General features: G+C 43.9%; 1 protein-coding gene across 1 annotated transcript in view; it reads left to right on the top strand.

Annotated features, from left to right (window-relative positions):
- The window catches only part of PAX3 (paired box 3), a 110,315-nt gene that overhangs the window by 50,209 nt on the left and 35,639 nt on the right, over positions 1-24,467 (top strand). The window lies entirely within an intron of this gene.

Raw genomic sequence — 24,467 nt, forward strand, 5'->3', positions numbered from 1 at the left:
ATATGCCCTTCCCGCTTGACTGTGAATGACTGATATCTCTGGAAATGGTTTCCAACCAGTTATGCACCCACATTATAGCAGCTCCATCTAGGCCGGGGCGGGAAAACTTTTCGGCCCGAGGGCCACATTGGATTTCTGAAATTGTATGGAGGGCCAGTTAGGGGAGACTGTGCCTCCCCAAACAGCCAGGAGTGGCCTGGCCCCTGCTCCCTATCCAACCACCCCTGCTTCTTGCCCTCTGACGGCCCCCTGGGACCGCTGCCCCATCCACCCCTCCCTGTTCCCTGACCGCCCCTGGACCCTCCGCCCCTGACTGCCCCCTGCCACCCCATCCAACCCCTCCTCTCATTCCTGACTGGCCCCCCCCAGGACCTCTGCCCATCCAACCACTCCTTCTCCCTGTCCCCTGACCACCCCCAGAAGCCCTGCCCCTGACTGCCCCCTGCTGCCTCATCCAACCCCCCCCCTTCCTGACTGTCCCCCTGGCATCCTTGCCCTCATTCAACCCCCCTGTTCCCTACCCTCTGACCGCCCTGACCCCTATCCACACCCCCGCCCCCTGACCACCACCTTGAACTCCCCTGCCCTCAATCCAAACCCCTTGCTCCCTGCCCCCTTACCGCGCTGCCTGGAGCATTGGTGGCTGGCGGCGCTACAGCCGCACCACCGAGAGCACCAGGACAGGCAGCCCGTGCCGCCCGGCTGGAGCCAGCCATGCCACTGCGCAGCACAAAGCACTGGGTCAGGCCGCAGCTCTGGAGCTGCACGGCCCAGCAAGAGCCTGCAGCCCCATCGCCCAGAGCATTGCGCCAACAGCACAGTGAGCTGAGGCTGCGGGCCAGGAGCTCAGGGGCCAGATAGGAGGCTCTCACAGGCTACTGTAGTTTGCCCACCTCAGATCTAGGCTCTATTTCCCTAGTTTGTTTATGAGGTCATGCAAGGCACTATCAAAAGCCTTACCAAAGTCAATATATATCACATCTACCACTTCCCCCATCCACAAGGCTTGTTACCCTGTCAAAGAAAGCTCTTAGATTGTTTTGACACAATTTGTTTTTGACAAATCCATGCTAAGTGTTACTTATCACCTTATTATCTTCTAGGTGTTTGCAAATTGATTGTTTAATTATTTGCTCCATTATTTTTCTGGATACTTGAAGTTAAGGTGGCCTCTGCAGCCTGTATAAGATAGATTGGGGTTACACTTTTCTCCAAGCAAAGCTTGTACTCCACCATGTCTTCCAGTGAAGTTTACAACTACATCAAATGTGCAAGCAGCCATCTCTTTGGGATCCAATTTACAAGCATATAACTCTAAGATGTGGGTTATCACGGATGCAGCCAATGAGTGTTTTATAACCTCAACATCTAGAAATGCATCTACTGGCCTACCACTTGTATCAAAATAACATTTGCAATGACTTAATGCTAGTCACGCATTTGCAATGGTACATTCACATGCAAATTTTTTGAATGGGGTGAGAAAGTTCTTCACTTTTTCAACTGCTAAATCTTTCACTGTTGCACTGCATGATTCTAACCAGTCGCTTGAGTTTCTTGCAGAAAGATAGTGAGCATTTCCCCATCTTGTTCAGAACCAGTGCCCAAATTCAGGGTTAGCAAGTGATGATGCACATACCAAACGCTACAGATTGTAGGCCAATGTTATCTCTAGTTTTAAATAGAAAGTATGATGCAACAGCCATGTTCACATAAACTGTTTTGTGTCTCCAGCATTCTTAACAGCCTCATTAAGTAGTTCTAAAATTGGCTTCAACAGTGACTGACTTATATGGCTTTCTGCATGTTGATGCAGTCCAGAGGCTTGGTGTTTTTGCACCCTTTTCACATAGTTTGTTAGCATCGGCTTTCCTGATTGGTCTGACAAACCAAGCTCCTCCATTTTTACCAATTTTAGCAGTAGGAAGCTTACTTTCTTAAGCTTTTTTTTTGCAAGTAGTGCACCTCTAGCCATCTTTTATAACTTCAAGAAATGGGAAGAGTTTGGCCAACAAACATCAGGAACAGCCCTTAGGTTGTGGAGATACTGTTTCTTCAGTAGGTAGCTGTATTTGTGCTTCGGGCTATTCAAATGTAGATACGTCACTTGAATCTTCAGATGACAGGCTTGTATATTCTTGGTTCTTGGTATGTTCTTCATCTTGGTTGGTTTGACCACTGGGGGAGGGGGAGTGATGGGGAAATTTAGGAGAGGGTGTAGAGAAATCCCTGAAGGGAAGGATCATCCAGCTTTACAAGTGGAGGGCTGGGGTCACTGAAAGTGGAGAGGGACTGAAGAGTGTTGTAGATGAAGGGATGGCATCAGGGTCAGCAGAGAGAATAGGAAAAGACTGAGGGGTCTGCCAGTGGAAAAGATAACCTCAGTGGGAGCAGGGAGGGACTAGAGGAAGAACAGAGACTCTTAGGTGTGGAAAGATTTCAGTGGGAATAGGGAAAGGTCAGAGGAGGACTGGTTATCTCTTGGAGGTAGGGATCAGAGTGGACCAGGGCAGCAGCATGCGTTAGTTGGATGGCTGGCCTCTGTTTGTGCAGAGATGGTGTGCTTATTGGGTTTCAAGGACAGGAGGGAGGAATGTATTGTGGTTTTCAAAGGGAAGGACTCACCAGAGCAATTTTAAAGTGAGCAGAAATCATCGTGCTATCTCACATCTAGCTTATTTGAGTACAATATTCATATTGGCCAATTCTATAATCTTACTTAATTGAGGTTCCTTTTACATTAACTATGAGGAAGCAATATGGCCATTGGTATAGGGTCAGCATTTGGCCTGATAATAATCAGTAACCATATACATTTATTTGGATAGTTTATCATTTTAAATGCAAGTAGAGTATGCAAAGATTAGTCCATCCAATTCCTCTGTTATCTGCAACTTTGTATTTTGCAATAGATCTTCTCATCTACATAACTTATATACATTTTATTCCAAAGAATTTAAGGAAGATTCCCAAAGGGAACCTAAAGAGGCCCAATGGTTAACTTCTTTCCACCTACAGAAAGCTGCTGGATTCACAGCTTTCATGGTTTTTGAGTCAGTTTTGTACCCATCAAGCTATTTTAGCATCATAGCAGTAGTCAGTAGTTTACAATGGGTCTGGCTTCTGCTGCAGTTGAAGTCACTGGGAGTTTTGCTGTTGATTTTAATGGGAACAAGATTGGTGCCTAAATCATGCAAAATTATTATGAATTCTCCCTGCATATAGCTGCAGCTGATATCAGCCTAACAAATGCTAGTTCTACAAATGCTTGGTATAGTCAGGCCCACTATTTTAAATGATAAATAATTTGTGAATATTATTGGAGCAATTGCTTACAATTATTAAAGCCTTAAGAAACATGTGGCTGCATGTCACAGGATATGTTTGGTGACCAACAATTACATGTTGTCCATCCATTGTGTGCTCTGTTATAGCAGTAAGAGGTAGAGACAGTGGTGAGCTGGAGGTTCGCTAGAACCGGTTGTTAAATTTAGAAGCCCTTTTAGAACCGGTTTTTCCGCGAGGGACAACCGGTTCTAAAAGGGCTTCTAAATTTAACCGGCCAAAAGTGGCGCCTTAGGCAGAGCACTCACCCGGCAACTCCCCTCCCCGGCCCGGCCCCGGCCCTGGCCCTGGCCCCAGCCCCAGCTCACCTCTGCTCTGCCTCCACCTCCTCCCCTGAACACACCGCCCCGCTCTGCTTCTCTGCCCCCCACCCCAGGCTTCCCGCGAATCAGCCGTTCGCGCAGGAAGCTGGGGCAGGCTGAGAAGCAGGCCGCGGCTTCCTGCTCAGGCCCAGGGAGGTGGAGGTGAGCTTGGGCAGCGGAGGGCGCGAGGAGGGCCGCCCGCACCACAGCAGGTAACCTGGGGGGGGGGCGCGCACGCAGGGGAATCGCTCCCCGCCCCAGCTCACCTCCACCTCCCTGGGCCTGAGCGGGAAGCCGCCACTTGCTTCTCAGCCCTCCCCGGCTTCCCGCCGAACAGCTGATTTGCGGGAAGCCGGGGGGAGGAGAAGCAGAGCAGGGCGGTGCATTCAGGGAAGGAGGCGGAGGTGAGGTGAGCTGGGGCCGGGCGCGGGGCGGGGAGCTGCCAGTGGGTGCTCTGCACCCACCAAATTCTCCCCGTTGGTGCTCCAGCCCCAGAGCACCCAGGGAGTCAGCACCTAAGGTGCTACTTTTGATGTGATCAGTGGGGGAGCGGCCACTCCCCCTGCTCCCCCCCAGCTATGCTCCCCTGCCCCTAGGAGCCAGAGGGACCTGCTGGATGCTTCCTGGGAGTTGCCCCAGGTAAGCACCTCCGGGACTCCCCACCTCGCCCCCCCAGCAGGTGCCTCTTACTCTTAGGGATGCGGTGGGCACCCACTACGGTGGCCCATGAGACCCTCCTGCCCAGTTCTGAAAGCAGTCAGGGGACAAGGGTGAATGGGGCTGGGGGGGCGTCAAGGAAACTGGGGGGTTGATGTAGCAGGAGTCCTGGGGGACAGGGGTGGGCAACAACCCCCTCATGGGGTGAAGAGGGAACCCGTTGGTAAGATTTTGGCAGCTCATCACTGAGTAGAGACACATTGCTAGGGATGAGGATGTGCTGCACTGCAAAAGCTTCTGTAAAGTGGATGCATAATGCAAAAGTGGGAGCAGGAATAAGGCACCAAGAGTAAGGCCCTTACTAAACCTGCAGAGTACCTTTATGTGCAACGTTTGTTCCCCCTGTGCATTCCTGCAGCCTCTTGTCATTGAGCATGGCAAGGCCCCTGCTCCTCTTAGAATAGTAAGATGGAAGCCACCTGGAAAGCCTTTTCAAGTGCCATACTATGAATAGCTGGTATCTGAGCTGATCTACTCTGTTTCTTTTTGCAAACTTATGGGGTATACAGGGATGGGAGCTGTGTGCATATTGATTTTTTTAAATGATAATTATTCTGTTTTCTCTTCTATTATGCATTCTGGCTTCTGATTTGAAATATACTCTCTACATTCACCAGCAAGTACATTCAGTCCCTGCTTCAGGTTAATTTTAGCCAAATTATATTCCTGAGTGAAGATCAAATGTTGGCCTCGTATTTTTCATGTTCTTCCTTGATGGGACTCTTGGTACACTTTGTATCAAATTCTGCCTGGAGTTATACTTTGTGCAACCCTCAGAGTGTAAATCAGGGCAGAACTTGGCTAATTTTACTTGCATTGTTTTAAGCTGGGATATTCAAAGGAGCTGAAGGGAGTTAAGTATGTAACTACTATTGAAATTCAGAGGGACCTGAACACGTAACTCTCTTGGGCTCCTTTGGGTATTGTGTTTATATAGGGAGATTTCTATGTGGTTGTTCGCATTTATTTTTCTGATGGCCATCATGCGGTGTTTCTATTTCAACATATAGGGCCAAGTACTGCTGTCCTTTACTCAGTCAAAATTTACATGGATACCACTGGGAGTTTTGACTGAATAAGAACTGCAGGATTGGATCCATTGTGGATGCTAGGAAGATCGGTTACAGTTTGACTCATATGTTACCCTGCGTTTATCCAAATGCAACAAGACTGGAATGTTTTTTTTTATTTTATGGGAAGCTTGTTAAAATGGATGCTGTTTATTTCCCCATATTAGTGTAAGTAGGACCCCATCATTAACATTCTATTTCATTCCTTTTTCCACTTATACAATTATAATTATGCTTATTTTAATCAAGGGAAGGAATCTGCATCTTTGGCATCTTGTGCAGCTGCCGGCTTACTATTGAGAATTCTCTGTTTTTTCCACATAGGTGTATGGCTTTCTTGCTCATGTCATCTAAGTAATGAAGGTATTTTGTCCATAGAGACCACCAAAATACAGACTAACACGGCTGCTACTCTGAAACCTGTCACCAGACCAGTGTTTCAGTTCTCTCAGGAAGTTAAAGGATGGCTGTGTTTCAGACCCAGTTTGATTTCCAGTGTCTTGACTTTGAAAGCATAAGAAGTCTGATACATTTTTTTCTGTTTCCATTTGTTTAGAGACATTGGACCAAATTTGTCACCCTGGTGGTTTTGGCCTGTTAAGTCCTCCTCACATGTCTATTTTAGCTGCTTCTCAGCTGTGTCAATTCAACTTTTCTGCCATGGTAGTTCTCACAGATAAAGCATATTTTTTTCCCCTCAGTAATAGAAGGGTGACCATATTTCTCAAAGAGAAAATGGGACCCCACAGCTGCTCGCCTGAGGACCACCCCATGCTGTTGCTGGTTGCTGGAAACTCCCTTCCCCCATGCCTGGCTGTTGGCCGGTTGCTGGAACCCTGCAGGGGCCCCACATGCTGGAAGCTGCTTCTCTCCCACCCCACCAGCCCTGCCTTCCTCTGGGGGGGGGGGGGGAGCTGGCATCTCCACTCCACCCCCTCCACGCTGCACCCCACTTTTTTGACAAAATTAGGCATTTGTCCTGTTTGCTCTTGCCAACTGATCAAGTCAGCAAGAGCAAACTGGACAAATGCCTCCTTTTTGGAAAAAAAGTCAGGACAGCCAGGACAGGGCTTAAAAAAGGGACTGTCCCGGTCCAAATGGGACTTATGGTCACCCTAAGTAATAGAGAGAGTGAATTGTACCTTGTCTGCTTTCTGATGCAGAGCTTCTAACAGGGCGTGGAGGAAGCAAATTTTAGCTTTCTATGACTCTGTGCCTGGAGGACTCTGCTCATTCACAAGGGGGTGGTGGGTGGGTGCCAAGCAGCTTGGGGCTGGGAAGAGTCCACTTTAAAGAAGCCTATTGTCTGGTTTTGCACATGGTAAAGCCTCCGTGTGGTTCCCTGAGTTCTCAGGTTACATGTAGAAATGATTATAGCTATTCTGACATTTATCTTTCCCCTAAGAGGAGTTACTTATTAACATTTCTTACCATCCAGCTGTTAAGAGCTGTTAAGACCCACTCCCCTACGTGCTGCTGGGCATGCAGCATCTCATATATAAGGCTGCACAAGCTTCAGAATTCTCGGCTCAGACAAGAGTAGAACAAATATGCATTCAATTCAATGGTACAAGATCATTTTAAGATCGGGGGATGAAGCAGCATGCAGAATTCTCAGCTTCACAGTGAGCATCCTTCATTCAACCTCAGCTTTTCATTCAAAGAAATGCCTTGTGAAGCTCCTGTTAAACAAAGAGAGCCTTAAAGCTGATGATGATTATTAATTCTACAACCTAATGGCAACAATCCATATATTATGTGAAAGCAGCTATGTTAATAATTTTGGGCCCAATCCTGCGCTGAAATCACTGCCTTTTTTTTGCAAGGATGAGACATCATTGAAGTAATAACAAACATGAGTATAAGGATAAGCATTAAGAATTATCATAATGAAATCAGCAAGCAGTTATGAATTCAGTCATTTGTATGACCTTCATAGACTGTCTTACAGTTTTGTCTACCATAAAACATTCTAATTCTTTTCACAACCATTTTCACTGTTTTTCATCTGGGCTATTGTCCCTCTTGTCCAGCTATGGTAATCAACAATAAAATCCCTATCGATTTTAATGTGAGTGTGATTGAGCCAATAACAAATTATTCTTCCTGGTTTCAGAAAATGCAGGCTATCTCATCCGCTTTCTCAATTTTTTATTCATCTCTGAAAACAGAGTACCAAATTAAGGATTATGTACATTGTGCCTACTATACATGTCTATGGAAAGCTTATTGATATCTGTGCATGACTGTGGGCCATATGCACCTCTAAAAGCTTGATCTAAAGTCCTTCGGTGAAAATACTCCCATTTAGAAGTCTGCATTTCCTTATTCTATATCTTCAGTCCCTAATTCTGTTCCACTGTCATCAGTCAATTTGCTCTTTTACATTATGTGTAAGGGGATGTTGCTCCCTTACTAACATTCAGTGGGGGTGTTTTAGTTTCTAGCTCCCAGTACTAAAAAGGGGGAAGGGTCGATGGGAATCAGGACCCTGAGACTGACAGCCCCCAGGAAAAATGGGGAGAGGCCAATGCTCTAGGTCAGCCTGAATGACAGGGTGGGCAAGCTAATCAGGGAATCAGGAGGCCAGGGAGGTCCTGTCCTCTGTGTGAGCTGGATTTGCCTGGGTCAGATAGAGTGGGGCTGAGCTAAGGAGAAAGCAGGGGCCCAAGCTGAGCTGGGAGCAGAGCTGTGCCAGATCCAGAGGGACCAGAAAAGCAGCCCAGAGAGCGCAGACCCTGTCTTGGGAGCGGAGCTGCAGCCCCAAGCCAGAGGCACAATCCAGAGAGAGCAGACTTGCCCTGGGAGCAGAGCTGCAGCAACCAGAGCCAGAGAAGCAACCCAGGAAGCAGGTCAGTGCTGGGAGCGGAGTCACAGAAGCAACCTGCAGAGCAGACCAGTCCTGGGAGCAGAGCTGTAGCAACCAGAGGCAGAGGGGCCAAAGAAGCAGCCCAGGGAGCTAGAGGCAGAACAGCAGTGCTGAGACAGAGTGGTGGAGCTGGGTGCGGTGAGCAGCTGGAGAGAGCGAGGGGGACCCTGGGCAGCGGGCCCAGCACAGAGGCTCAGCCAAGAGGCTCTGCAGGCCAGGCTTGGATTGTAACCCCGACAGGGTGGGGGCGACACTGGGAAGAAGGGTCCTACCACTTAGAGCCTGAGAGCGTGATGCCACCACCAGAGTAAGTGTCCAAGCCACGGCATCCCTGCAGCACAGTCAGGGCCTGAGAAGAAGGTCTGGGACTTACAAGGAACAGACTGTGAACTGCCCTGACATTCCAGAGACACTGCTTGTGATGTTCCCTGCCACAGAGCGGGTTGATGTTTCCTTTAACCTTTCCCATTTTCCCTTATTCTTTTTAAAACTAATTGTTGATTAAATAACTTGCATTTGCTTTAACTTGTATGTAATGGTCAGTGGGTCAGAGAAGTGCCCAGTGCAGAGAGAGTACCTCGGAGCGGGGACACCCTAACCCCTGTCCTAGGTGACCACAGCAGGGATGGGGGTCGAGCCCCCCAGGAATCCTGGGCCCAGCCTTGTTGGGGTTACGAGGACTCTGCCAGACAGGAGAGTGAAAGGGGAGTCCTCAAGGGCAGGGAGGCCACTGGGTAAAGGAAGTGGGAGTGAGGACTCGGATCCTTTCGCTAGCCCACTTCACCAGGGTAGTGCAGAAGCCAGGAAAGTTCCCCACAACAGCGGGATTATTCCCCCGCTTACACATGCAAATATAGGAATATGTTTCTGTCTGGAAGGGCTATCTCAGGGATGCTTTGCGTCTAACTAAAAGGCTTTGAATAGAAAGACATACTGAAACTACAGGTTCACATCCCAGTAGTTTCTCTTCAGCTTTGCATTGATACATGGTACTTCAAAAGGTGAAATGTATGAGAATCATTGAGTTCATTTTGTCTGCCCTGCTGGGATGCTCATTGCATGGCAATTTCTGTAACAATATAGCTTTGCACTCAGTTTTTTAATCAATATCACTCCTCCTCTCAGTCTTGTGCAGGATGGCATATGCTAATTGATTGCCACCATCAGCCCCTGAAGCAGTTGCATTTCAGGAGTGTTGGCTTATGTGTATATACCAGGGGTGGGCAAACTACGGCTCACGGGCCGGATCCGGCCCCTCAAGGCTTTGGATCCAGCCAGTGGGATTGCCACCCCTGTGGCACCGTGGACCCCATGCCGCTCCTGGAAGGAGCCGGCACCACTTCCCTGCCGCCCCTGAGCTGGGGGGAGGGGGGCAGAGGGCTCCACGCACTGCCCTTGCCTGTGGGTTCCACACCCGAAGCTTCTGTTGGGCGTGGTTCCCTGTGCAACCCACAGGCAAGGGCAGTGCACCAGGGGCCGCAGGGAGGTGGTGCCGGCTGCTTTCAGGAGTGGTGCGGCACAGGGCCAGGACGGGCAAGGAGCCTGCCTTAGCAGCACGGTGGCACTGCCACCCTGGAGCCGCTCCAGATAAGTGGCGCCGAGCCGAAGCCTGCACCCTGAACCCCTCCTGCAACCCACACCCCAACCCCCTGCCCTGAGCCCCCTGCTGCACCCCGCACCCTTCCTGCACCCCAGCCCGCTGTCCTGAGCCCCCTCCTGCACCCTGAACCCCTGCCCTGAGCCCCCTGCTGCACCCCACACCCCTCCTATACCCCCAACCCCCTGCCCTGAGCCCCTCGTACACCCTGCACCCCTCCTCTGCCCCAACCTCTTTCCATGAGCCCCTTCCTGTGCACTGCACTCCCCCCCACACTTCCTCCCGCACCCCAACCCCCTGCCCCAGCTCTACATTCATGGCCCTGCATGCAATTTCCCCACCCAGATATGGCCTTCGGGCCAAAAAGTTTGCCCATCCCTGATATATACCATAGTTGGCACAGCACTTTGGCATGCAAGGTAGTATATAAATGTAAAGTATTATTATATCATGTATTTGGTTTGTTGGAAATATTCTCTGTATTGGCACAAAGGCTACAATTTGCCTAAGTGGCACATAAATGTAAAAAACCTTCTGTGTGCCGAACTGAAACAACAGAAATACAAACCTTTCCACATTTGACAGAGAAAAAGTACATTCCCGTTTGCTAACTAATTCCATTACGTTTGTTTAGTGTGCTTCAAGATGCAATACTGAGGTGCTCTAGGACTCTTCAGAAGATGGAGAGAAACTGGGAATCCTGTACATCTACTAGTGTACATACTATTAAAGCTGAAAAGTTCTAATTGCAGATAAGACCAAGAGGAAGAGGGCACGAAAATAAATGGGTTGGCCAGGAGGCATCGCCATTTATTTAATCACACGAGTGCATATATTCACCAGAAGCGGATAGCTTCTGCCTATTTTTCTGTCTAGGTACTTGTAATATGGCCCATCTGAGTACCTCACAATCATTAATAGATTTTATCCTCACAAACTGCTGTGTGATATTAGCCCCATGATATAGATGGAGAACTGAGATACAGGATAGATTTAATGACTTGGCCAAGGTCATAACCAGGCCTTGTGGCTGAGCTGAAAACTGAATATAGGTCTTTTGAATTCCTTTGTTCAGTAGCTTTCATCTTACCTTCTCCCATTCTCATGAGCCCTTGGCAGCCCTCTGCCTAACATTAGTGGCTTACAGTTCCTCCATCCTGGCTGCCACAAGGCATTATGGGGTGTCAAATAGTTCTAGAGCACCTCAGTATTGCATCTTGAAGCACACTAAACAAATGTGATGGAATTAGTTAGCAAACAGGAATGTACTTTTTCTCTGTCATGTTGTAAGATTTATATTTCTGCGGTCGCACTTCATAGAAGTGAAAGTGATCTTATTTGTTATGATTAGGTTTCATTTTCCTGCTCATAACAATTTAGAGGGATACATTTTATGGTGAAATTATTTTGAATTTTTTTTTTAAGATCTCTTTTGTATTAAATGGTTACAGACAACCACAAAACTCCCAGCCAACTATGATAAAATGCATAAAGCAAAGTAACAAAAAGTAAGTAACAAATGCTTAAATCAGCATGAGCCTAATTCTCATTTACATTCCATAAATGTACTTTATGCGCACTTTAAGGCACATTTACAATGTCAGAGAAGCATAAAGGGACTTAATGTAAATGTAAATGTAAACTTGGCTCCTTATCTGCGTTTGATCTATAAACAAGTACTTATTCAAGGTAAATAACACTTTGCAAGAGACGACATGTACATATTCTATCTCATAGTACCAGTAAATCCCCAAAGTCTGTAAAATATGCTAGTATAAATCTCACCAGTCTTATACGTTTTAATCATATATATAAACATATGAGACTGGTAAGATTTATACTTGAAGTATACTGTGTCTGTGTGTGTGTGTGTGTGTATATTTATTTTGATGGAAATATAGGGAAAGAGTTGGTGTATTTATTTATCTTACTGTAGACCATACAACCAAAGTGTTACTTTTTCAACTCTTCTGGAGGAGCTAATAATTCAGAGTAGTGATAACAAAAACTATCATTGATATCTGCAAGGAATTAAAAGTAGATTTGGATGGGGAGAGTGTTCATAAATAAAATATTTTAGTTTCAGCCTAATTGTGTTCATCTGCTATTAATTTTCTTGCTGATTACAACGGTCATTGTTTGAACAAAGGACAAGAACAGCTGTCAGCATCTGTTTACAAAATGCAAAGAAGGGCAAACATAGCAGGCGCATTATGTCAATGATCAAAGGAGAGACTGCTCAGTGTGCCCTGACTTCATGCATTTTTTTAGAGTAGCTTGACATGGTGCTGCTATCATATAGGTATGCAATTGGGCATCCCAAATCCGTTCAGTAGATTTTTTTAAATTGCCCTTCTGAATACAGTTCTGTTTTTTTGTGTGCATTGAACTACAGAGAACTGTGTACTTTTAAATGTATTCCTTTAAAATGAAGCTCAATGTGTTTCTTGTTAACATGTACTAAGTTGTATAAATGCTTCTGTTTTTGTGTGTATATATATATATATATATATATAATGTCTCAAACTTTCTCTCTTTACTAGACTGTTTATTATTAAAAGACTATGGCCAAAAATTCCCTGTAGCTTTTTGGCTAAGTATGGCTGAAGCAGTCTTCTTACATAATCTATTCTTCAGATTTTTGGTGTTGCATTTGTAATAAAATATTAGAATTGGTCTTGCTTTAGCTGCCCTCTCCTCCCACTTAGTGCATGTAATACTGACATTTGTAATATTAGATGACGTATTTGAATTCTAATAGCTTTTATGAGACTTGTCTGCCCTCAAGCTTAACCAGCCCTGGGTTTGTATAGGAGTCCCACCTCAAACACTCAGATGACAGCTATTGGGGAGATGAGAGCAATTAAAGGATTTCAGGAACTAGTGGATACACAAACTTAACAGCATGAAGAACAGAATCTGGAAATGTTTGATGGAGAAACAGACCCATGTTAATTACCATAACAGTGTAAATGGGACCATAATAAATGGAACCACATCATGTATCCAAGGAAAACTGTATCCTAAGGAATCCTGCTTCCCACATGCTGTTTCCTGAGGAAACAACTTTGGCCTGAAATGCTGCAAGGTGGTGAGAGCCTCCTGAGAGCTGACGAGCACCCTTGCCTTCCATGGAGGCTGTAGCCAGGATCAAGGCTCCATTGAGCTAGGTACTGTACTAACACAAAGGTGGAAATTGTCTCTGGCGTGGAGGGAGTGGAGGGCTCAGCATCTTCCAGGATGAGGCAATTTGGTAGAAGCAGATAGATTTTAAGGAAGTGATAACATCCCCCATCTTGCCTGACTTCAATGGGATTAAATTTAGGTTTGAGTAGAGCTGGTTGGAAAACCGGGTTTTAAAAACTTTGATGAAAACAAGAATGTTTTCATTTTTGACAAAATTTTCAGTGAAAAACATTGACTTTTTTAATTTAAAAAAATAAAATAAATAAAGCTGAAACCCGAGAACTTTTCGGCAACTGAAAACCAGTTTGGTTTTGGTTTAGTTTTGTGTTTTGGCTGAAAAATGCCAAAAATCTAAACTTTTTTTTAAATTTTGGCCAGAAATTATTGGTTTTCAGTTTCCTGATTGAAAAAAATCCAATTTGTGAGGCAACCTGTCTTTCTGTAAAATTTTTAATTTTGTCAAAAATCTGATTTTCTGTCAAGTTAACATTTTGACAGGAAATTGTCAACCTCCCCTAGTTTTGAAGGTAATAAATACATTTGGGCAAATTTCTTGCAGCAAACAGTTTATTCAGTGCATTTAGCCTAATGGCAGGTATAACGGTCAGCATGCAGGCTTCTGCGCAGTTTGTACAAACCTGCTTGCAACCTTGGGTATGGATTTGTATTGCTAGGCTGCGCTGAAGCCCACCCCACCATGCCTTCACTCCTGTTTTTAGTGAGACAGCTCCGCCCCAGCACTGTCCCCGCAGCTCCCATTGGGGAGCTGCAGGGGTGACGCGCACGGGCAGTGCATGGAGACACACTATTCCCCTCCCGCCAGGGGCGCACAGAGCTATGCCAACAACCGGCCACTTCCGGGAGCGGTGTGGGCCTATGGCAGGCAGGCAGCCAGCCTGAGCCCTGCTGTGCTGCCGGCCAGGAGCCACCTGTGGTAAGCGCCTCCCAGCCAGAGCCTGCATCTCGCACCCCAACCCCCTGCCCCAGGTCAGAATCCGCTCCTGCACCCGAACTCCTTCCCAGAGCCCTCACCCTCTCCTGCACCCCAGGCTGGAGCCCCCCCTACACTCAGACTCCCTCCCAGAAAGGAACTAATATAACAACTGTTGTAAGGTAAGAAGTAGGCTATTTTGAATTTATTTAACTATATTCTACATATTTTAAGACTGAAATGTAACCACAGAATGGCTTTATGTTAATTAAAAGGCCAGTTTAGTATAGCATTAATCGCCTCTATGCCATAATTGATCTTTTTGTTTTAAATTAGGAAAAAGACTTCTGTACAGGGACCCCACAAAATCTAATAGCCCCGGGCCCACAGGAGAGTTAATGTGGCCCTGATTACAATGGAATAAAACTATCAAGAGGCCTTGTCTATATGGGAAAGTTGCACCAATATCACCTAACTTAGTTGTTTAAACCAGAGAAAATCACATTTTGGTTTAAAAATGGCTTATTCCAGTTTAGCTTAAACCTGTTCTCAATCAAGTTGAGGGTGTGTGTCTGTGGGGGAGAATCACACTTAAACCATAATAAGAATGTCCACACAGGGGTTTGTGCCAGTTCAATGAAATCAGTTTAAATTCATGCTTGTGGTTAAACTATTGCAACTTTCTCAAATAGATGAGACCCAAGAGGAGAATTGGGTCCAATGGAACTGTTTGTCTGGATAAGGAGAGTAGGACCCGACCTGGTGTTAAGAGCCTGTTTCTGTCGCCACTTGCACTAGTTTCTTGGGATTTGAACTTGCAAACACTCATGCACGTGAGTAACTTTTTGCACATGAGTAGTTCCGTTGAGTTCAATGGGACTATTCACAAATATGAAGTTACTCCCGGGGTGAATATTTGCACAATCGAGGTTTTAGATTGTAAGCTTTTCAAGGCAGGGATCATGTACAGCACTCAGCTGTACAATGAGCCCTCAGTCCTGACTGCAGCCTCCTGGTGCTACTGCAGTATAAATAATAATAATTAATAATAATAATGCACAATACTGATTTACACCAGCAAAAGTGAGAACAGGATCAAGCCCTAAATCATGTTTCACCCGATGGTTTCATGTTACTTGTTCCAACAAAGCAAGTCTAGTTTTTGGAATGGGAGGAGAAGTTGTTCAGTTATTGCATTTGTTGTATCCCCTTCCTTTCCCTTTTAAAATTATTCATCCTTTCAGTGCACAGTGGAGAATTAGCCATTTGATTCTCAGCACTGGCAATGCTGTCTTTGATTATATTTAAAGTGGAATGTGTTCCCTTTTGATGCTCTGTGGTTTTGAATGAAGTACATGCAAGCAGTTTAATGGTGCAGAACACTTAGACAGTGGCCTTGTTTGCCTTTGCATATTATTTCATCATTTAAAAAATATTATAGAAATTATTTTTAAAAAGAAGAGAATATGAATTGTCTATTGTTTGCTTATTGAAATTGTTTTCACAGTGTTGTCATTCTCTTCTGTTGAATAGCTATGAGATGTCACATTTTTTGTAAGTTATAACTGCATCAAGCTGTGCGGACAAAATGTCCTGGCATAACTGTTAATATGCATTGTCATTTTAAGCATGAAACAGTTTAGCTAATGATTTATCTCTTATAATGCAGCACTTGGGGCAGCTGTATGATTTGTCTCTTTAGCAAGTCAAGTAATTTCTTTAACAAAATGTTAAGCACAGATGGGCTATAAGCTGTCAGTTAACCATTATTGTGCATGCATCTGCTTGCCTTCAATGCACTGTTTTATGTATTCAGCCACTTACTTAGCCCCAGCTCTCTGAAAAGCGGAACCTACTCTGATTGGCAAATAAAATGTTCATTTGTCTCTTCTTCCTATTGTTTTGTTTTGGTAACACATGTCAGCAGCTCAATTACCCAGTTCATTAACAGCTCCCAATGGACATGATGGCCAACCCATGATAAGGAGGGTGATTGTGGCACATATGGTCAATAATAGCCTGTCTCTTGGCAATTGTAAATAAAAGTCACTGTTGGCCCTTTCCCTTTACTACAGCTACTGTTTTCCTTTTCACCTTGGTCTACGGAGCTCATTGATCGTGTGATTCTGTCCAAAGAAAATAAAAACTTATCATCTATTGATGATAAGAAAAGAACTTTGAGCTATATTGGCTGGTCTTTCCATCCCACTGACATTTTCAGACCATAGCTTAGAATTCTTAGTAGATAGGCATATTTTTTTGGATTCTGTTAACTGATTAATTACTTTATTAATCAGTTTACTTAAATAGTAATAAGTTTTCTTGCCTCTCCTCGCTTTCCATCACTGAAGACTTTTGTTGAGGTGCCTGTGGAGTTTTAAAGAGCCATTTTAAATGTTTTTCTAAGTATGCCCTTTGCGAATTGCAGCATTTTTCAAAGGGGTAGTTGGAGTGTGACTTAATCCTTGTAGATGAGACATATTCATGTCTAGAACAGACGGTAGTTCTTTTTTTTTTTTTTTTTAAATTTAGTCGCCTAAGTGCCCTATAAAAAGGGTTAAAAGGGATCTTGCTAATTTTTTTCATATTTCAAACTGTTCCAAACCATTTAATGGCTTTTCTAACTTAAAAATTATCGTTGTTTGTAAAATGGTTTCTGATTCTGAAGTATCATCCTTTGCACTGTAGTAAGAAAATCTAGCAGCATGAATGCATTTTTATCATGACTTCACTGGGAAATATCTTGTTTTAATTTTTTGATGCAAGTTTCATTTTTTTGTTAGATTAAAGAAGCCCAGTTGTTCACAGTTGGGTGGATTTATATTTCACAATGCAACCTAACAGAAGGAAGTGCCCATTTAAAAACACAAATGGTAAAGAAAGGGGAAAAAAATCATAAAGTTTCAGCACAGAAAGAAAACAATAGCACGGATTAAATGACAACACTGAGACCTGGTAAACCAGCCAAAACCACGCATTTCCAAGAGTATTATAACAGAAGCAGTGCAATTCAGAAATGTTGGGTCAGTTGCTGAGCTGTGGAACACGTTCCATAGCCCTTATCTTAAATAAACATACAATAGTACTGTTGTGAGTCTTAAACAACTCACAGGTGGCTGCATAGTGACTTTAGACCTTCTGAACTTTTCCCCTGCTGCCTGCCATATTCATAACTAATCTGTACTCTCCATCCAGGGTTGTGGGCACTTGGGGAGTTGTTGAGTGTCAGAGTTTATTTGTACTATTTTGATTAGCACAGACCTGGCAGGGGCTTATTTTCTTTTTAATGACCCCTTGCTGTGAAACTGAGGTTTCAGAAGGAGGAACTGGGGGGAGAGGAGAGGCCTAGCATTACATTTCTGTAGTGGGGGGAAAACACAACTCGGAGAGCTGCTGGGCTGGGAGCAGAGTAGTCAGTTGACTCTAGAGTCTTATTTATATTTCATATGCAAATACAGATATTTCCTCAAATGGAAACACTGAGGGGAAAAAAATGTTAGAAGGAAATTAAGATGCCAGTTAGTTTTTCTGAGGACTTTCTTTTTTGTGACGAAAAGGACTCCTGACTTTTTCTGATCTATCAATTGTTAAAATGCCAGCTGCTGAAAGCTTAGCCTAACACAAACAATGATCTAAAAAGGCATGTATTGCCTTGCCACCTACCACTGCTAGGAGTTTTTATAGCAAATAAACCCTGGAGATTTATTTGGAGAGTGCCTAGGGAGTGTCTTATGGCTCAAACCCTATGACAGATTCTCTCTTACTTTCTCTCTCTTTTCTTTTTTAGTACATATGTAATATTTTTAAATTTACATTTGAACTCCGTTACCTCTCCCATCGAAAATAAATGTTGACAGGGAGTCTCCAGGTGCCGAGGTCTCTGGATTGGATTGGTTTGGATTAACCCCTACTGTGCATCCAGTTTAACCTCACCACCCGCCCCTACTGTCCCCAAAAAAACAACCTCCCCCTTCTCATCCACTTCAGCTTTCTTTGTGTCTCCTGCATCCTGCCAGGCAGGTGTCAGAGCCCTGAATGCGGGCAAAGGCCCTGTTGATGGATACCACAGATGGAGCGTGGAAATTGGTAGAATAGGCTTCAGCCACAGGCCATTTCTTAGGATCCAACAAAAGCCTCCAAATAAGTCAACAAAAATCCCAAAGATCACAAAGGAAAAGTGTCATTTGTCATTTATTCTGGGTTTGTGTGGGGGTATCAGCCTTGCTGCACTTCTCCTGGCTTGCACCCGAGTAAACATGATAGAGGTCATTCACATCTTCTTGAGTGTAAAAGGCTACTTCAGATCAGAAAACAGTTAGCTGCCCCATTGTGTCCTCTGTATTGAATGCTAAAGTATACAAGTATAGAACATTCTGTAATTAGCCAAATAGGTGCATCAGACATTGAGTTGCCCTGTTCAAAGACTTAAGTAATAGAGAAGGGGGGAGGGAGTCCTGTTTAAATTAATATTACAAAAAATAAATAACAAGAGGTGGCAAATGGAAATGTAAAGCTCAATCTCAGCCCAACGGGATGTTTAAGACAGGTCTTTGTCTTGTCTTATTTTAACAAAATCCACAGCTATATATAGTGCTTCTAGCACAGACTATTGATGATTATTAGCATGGAAGGAAGTCAGTATGATTTTTGTGATGGTTAATTTTATAACAGTTGAATGTTTGCCAATAAATTTCTGCCTTCAAAGCTCTGCAGAAGGATATCCCTCCTTTCAGTCATTTCTAAAGTGTATTGTGTTGCATCTGTAATACATAAATATATGGCTTTTAAATGGTTGTCATGTTTTTGTTATTTAATTATTCAAATGAAATGTTGTGCTGAGAAAAACAAACAATGCACAGAATGAGCACTTATGAATTATTTTGTTCTGTTTTCGTATGGGCATGTCTATTTGTGATGTGCTTTGGGAAACCAATAATTACAGAATTCCATGTGACCAAATCCCTATGAAATTGAGCAAAGGTTTTGTGCATAATAGTGTTAACTAGGATGAAGTATTTCCTGAGGCCACCAAACAGGTCACAAGGGGTTAACGGACAAAGAATTGCTCTCTAATTCTGTAATTCCTTCTTTAATTAAACTTCATGGCTAGTCCACTGGTGGCACTTATGGTTTCTCCTCCCACTTTGATTTGCTTCTTAAGGGAGGAATTTGTAATCCTGTGGGGTGATTGTTGTCCTGTACATGATCTTTCTGGAAACTGACAATTCTCCTCCGTCCTCCAGCTATTGCAAAACGGGGTTTGAGTACTAACCTCTCTGGGCTAATTATAAAGGTTAGCGCCTATTTTCTGTCTCTCTATGCCCTACTTCCCTTGTTTATATATAAATCGCTCTCACATTCACATCATTATACACTCAATACCTTTCTAAAATAGAAATATATGAGACTGCTCACAGGTACCATAAATAGGGGTATCTTAGTCAGAATGTACATCACAAAACCGTTCTAATTTCTTGGGTATATATGTCTATTTCTGGGCTTGGTCAATATCCTGGTAGGCCTTTTGCCTGGTTAAAAGTGTATTAAGAGTTGTTTTTTCAGTCAAAAGCCCATCACCTCTGAACAGACTTCAATAAAGAAAAATATGATGCACTCTGTTGTACAGACAGCCTGCTGTCATTTGAGATTACATTTGCCCGATTCTAATAAGATGAGACAAATGAACTTGATATTTTTCAATAACAATAGTCCGGGGTTTGAAGTAGAATGGTACTGATAAACTCATCTGAATATGAAAGCCATTTAATCTGAAGTTAATTTTTCTCCTTCATTTTGTGATTCCAGCTCAGGATTTGTGAATTGTATTAGATATAGTAACCTAGATTTTTAGCTACTTTGCTGAGAAAAATATTCAGGTTAGCCGTCCTGTTTTACCTTCATGCCTTTTCTTTACTGTAAATGACAACATTTGAATGTGGAATGGAAATAGAATTAAGCATATATTTCTGTGCTAAATACATCATCCTGTCATGGACACAAGATGCCAGCATCTTCAGCAAACAAGAAAACAACAGAAATAGTTCACTGTTTATAAAATTGTTTAAACTGCCTTTTTACAATTTACCTAGTGCCCCCCCTGCCCAGGTAATGAAGGTATTCAGGTGAGGATACTGAGATTAATTCAATTTTCACATTACTATGCATTTCAGCTTTAACTTTCCTAGTATGAAGTGCATATTTCCCTTGCATAGCCTGAGTAAGTCTGATAGTTATGTAGAGGTTGGGGTAAATGGAACCCTCCCACACAGAGAGGAAGGATGGTTAAATGGTTAGGGCATGCCTCTGTGACTTGAGACAGGGTTCAACTCTCTGCTCTGCCACATAGTTCCTATGTGATCTTGGGAAAGTCACTTAGGACAAAATTTTCAGAAGCACTTATGTCACTTAGGAGCCTTAGGCTCTTAGGCACTTTTCAAAATTTTACACTTAGTGTGTTTGTGGCTCACTTCCCCAACTGCAAAACGGGATAATAGAAGTTCACTATCTCCTGGGGTGTTGTAAAGATAAATACATTAAAGACTGTGAAACATTAAGATACTACTGTGATGCGGGGGGCATCTAAGTACCTTAGGCCTTGTCTACATTTAGGGCAGCATGTAGAGTACAGGCACTATACATGTAGCTACGTGCCTCAGCTGTGTCCATACATGAGAGGCAGCTGTGTCCATACATGTCTCTGTGGTGTGTAGCTACAGGTGTCTGGCAGTGGGCAAGTAGTGAGGAAAGGCTACCTCAGTGTGGAGGCGATGGGGAAAGGCTCCAGCAGCCAGGAGCTGCCAGAAACTTTGTCTACCTCCCCAGGCCTTAGCCTTTCCCTACTGCTGGAACCTTTCACTCTGTTGGAAAAAGGCTCTGGCAAGGGGGTGGCAGTGGAACACTATGCTGCTAACAATAGCAGGGTGGATGTGGGAGGCACTGCTTGGGCATGTAGAAAGCTGTGTAGGTAATATACTGTAGGTTTCAGGTGTGTAGGGCACTCTACTTTCCTCTCTTAAGCAGAAGTGCCAGAACAGGGGGGGACAGGGGACCATGGCCCCATCACTTCTTACCGGCTATAAGACAAACAATGGGTGGGAGGGGGCAGAGAGGAGCGAGTGGGGGTGGGTTTTTGGGGGGAGAGGCGGTGCAGGGGTGGGGCCTCAAGGGGAATGGGTGGCATGAGAGTGGGAGCTTGGGGAGAAGGGGTGGTGTGGTGGTGGGGCCCCAGTTTGGGTGCTGGCAGCCTTCCCCCCACACTTTTAGAGAGCTTCCGTCGCTCCTGCTCCTAAGCCATTCCTCATTGACTACACTAGCTGGGCATGCTCTGTGTGTACTCTATACCCCATTGTAGCTTTAGATAGATAGGGCAGCCAGCATCAGCCTAGCTCCTGAGGGATGGTGGGAGAAAAGTACTGAAAGAGGCCCTGATATCGACAGGGTTTGGAGCTTCCTTTCCCCATGGATTCCTTCCTGGCCTTCATAGGTTTTAAGGCCAGACTCAATTGTTCTTCATAAACTTATAAATCCCTCCCAATCAAAGGGAGCGTTTGGCAGAGAAAGTGTCTCAAAAGTGGACCTCACAGGGGTCCTGTTTCAGGTTTTACCACAAGCAGGTACAGAGAACCATTAATACTTCTGTTGTGCTCTTCTAACAGAAGCACCAACTTCTCCTAGTCTAGCTAATTAGCCACATAGCTATTCCAGTTGAGTTGTTATAGCAACAGAGAATAATTATGTCTGGAGCCACTGTGGGGAAGATACCTAGAGAAAGTTGTGTTTCTGTTTTTATGCTTCTGGGATGGTTTAATGCTGGTGTTTGTAACTCTGAAAGCTTTGAAGACGGTAAAAGACCTGAAATGATTTGGTCAAATATATTGGGCACTAAGACAAATTCAAAGAACAAGGAGTTATATTTATTTAATGATACGCTAGAATTTTTACTTGATAATGAACCACAGAATTAAACTGTTTGAAATTGGCAGATCATGCTATCTGTTCTCAAGGATTTTATTTGAAAAATAGGGTGGGTGCTCTAATTTTAGGCTCCAAATCCTTCAAGTCTTGCTCAGACAAGGCTCTCATTGAGGTGAGAGACTGGGAGTTGTATGTACTTCTCAATGCATTACAATTATGAACTAAAATGGGAGTTTTGGCCAAGAATGCCTGCAGAATTGGTCCCAAAACATTTATCGTGGCTGGATGACTGAAATAGTTTACAGATGAGATTAAAGTTAATCTAATTGCTGTATCCTAGCAATCTATGAAGTCATTTAGACATCTGACGGGTTAGTGTGTTGTTGAGAGTCTCTGTACTAGCAATAGCTATTCCTCTGTGTGTCCAGAAATTCATAAACTCTTCAGCTGAGTTGCCTGTAAAAGGACCTTGTCTTTCCTACACGCAAGACTGGGTAAATAGATTAAGTGTACTTATTGGTTCAAACAGCTTGAGTGAAATTGAATATGTAAAATAGTTGGAACTGAACAAGTCAGTCTCTTTAGCTAGAGTTAAAATGAGATTTCTGTTCTGGCTTTGTGTTTTTAGTTATGCTTGAATGAGTCATGTTCAGGAGATTATTTTATATCAAGGTCTGTACCAATAATCTATTTCATTCTATTTAAGGTAGAAGTGGTACTAGTATTTCAATAAAATGATGAATTGTAATATCAGTGGGGAGTCCCCTTCCCGTTGCTGGATGAGTTCCCTTGCAGAGTTTAATGGATGGGGGAATTTTTGCTTGCTGGGATAGTCTCCACTCACATGGGCTACTGCCCTTATATCACCCCTCACCCCACCCTTTTCTATTACAGTTACCTGATGGAGGAGGAGAGAGGGTGTTGCCAGGGTTCTGGAAGAGACTTTTGAAATGAAGTCAGTATAAGATAGAAGTAGAGTCTATATAAACCCCTCCCCCATCCTTATCAGAACAAGGAAGAAAACGTACTGTATGTCTATGCAGTGTGGTTGTAACCATGTCAGTCCCAGGATATTAGAGAGACAAGGTGGGTGAGGTAACATTATTTTTTTATTGGACCAGCTTCTGTGGCTTGAAAGCTGGTCTCTCTCACCAACAGAAGATGGTCCAATAAAAGATATTACCTCACCCAAATTGTCTCTCTGTTCTGTGTGTAGACATTTTGAGTCTGCACAGTATACACTTCATAGGCCTTATAGATATGGGGATACAGAGCAACTGCACAGAATCATATGTCTGAGCTTTCCCTGCATCCATGTTACTATCTTCTCCCTATAGAGACTAGGAAACTAGGAGAAGTGAGCTTGAGCTGCAAAATCACTTGTAGATCTGAGCTTCCTCATAGTTTGGGGAAGGTTGGATCTGGGGGCTTTGTTGTTTAGCCCATAATAAAAATAAAGTACAGTTGCAAAGTTTGGATCTGATCTGAATCCAACCGAAGTTTGGGAATGTTTAAAGAAGCATTTTGGGTCAGGCTCATTTCTAGAAACAAAACAATGAGAAACAGAACAACAGAGCCATTCTGTTAGCCACTAAACTATATTCTTTTCCAGATGTGGTTAATCTACTGCATAGAAATTACAAGGACGAGTTCTTGAAATACATTTGAGGTATTTTGATCAGTATAAGAATCTGATAAGAATTTAAATCGCGATTTCTCTGTAATCCTCTCATTATTTTCTTTAATCTTTCCCTGTGCTGATGACCTAAAATGTTTGTAAATGTCACAGTGTAGTCCAGGCTCTTCCCCATTTGTAAGGGAATGTCAGCTGAGGTAGGGGAGCACTGACATGCAATCTGTCAGTACACCTTGTTCCAAAGGGGCATCTTGCATTGGCTGTGCAGCCCAGAAGGTTAGCAGAGCCAGCATGGGCAGATTTAGGGAACTATGGGATGCACTCATTGAGCACATCTCCCAGGCTGCCTCTGTCAGTGTGGGAAACTTATGGTGTCCCAGCTGGAACATGAATGTAGTCTCCTATGGTGGAATCCCAGGAAGAGACTGAGGGGGTGTGGGTGTGGAGGTTTGAGGGATATAATATTCCCATGGGATGATCCTTATTTTGTTTAGGGCAGAGTTTTATGGTTAGACACATATTCTGGTGTCAGAAAAGCACCTTTTACTGCTTTGACCTAATTCATCCCTGATGCAGGTTAATTTAATCAATAGTTATACCAGACATGAACCTGGCCTTTCACGTTTATTTTTATTTTTGCCAAAAGCAATTGTGCTTTTTGTGCTAGCAACTGATATGCCTCTAATAAAAACAATGGTTCGACTTCTGCCATCCTTAACTGAGCAAAATTCCATTGAAGAATTTGGCCCTTATCAATGAGCTGAGTAATAATTGATACTAGAGTGGAGAATAGGGTCAGACACAAACTACAACTCTTAGTATATGCTCAGTGCTCATATTCTCATATAAGCTCCCTACACAATACCAGATGAGATCTTATATGAGCATTAACGCTTGTCC

Source organism: Dermochelys coriacea, chromosome 9 (genome assembly GCF_009764565.3).
Source record: "Dermochelys coriacea isolate rDerCor1 chromosome 9, rDerCor1.pri.v4, whole genome shotgun sequence".
Taxonomy (NCBI): domain Eukaryota; kingdom Metazoa; phylum Chordata; order Testudines; family Dermochelyidae; genus Dermochelys; species Dermochelys coriacea.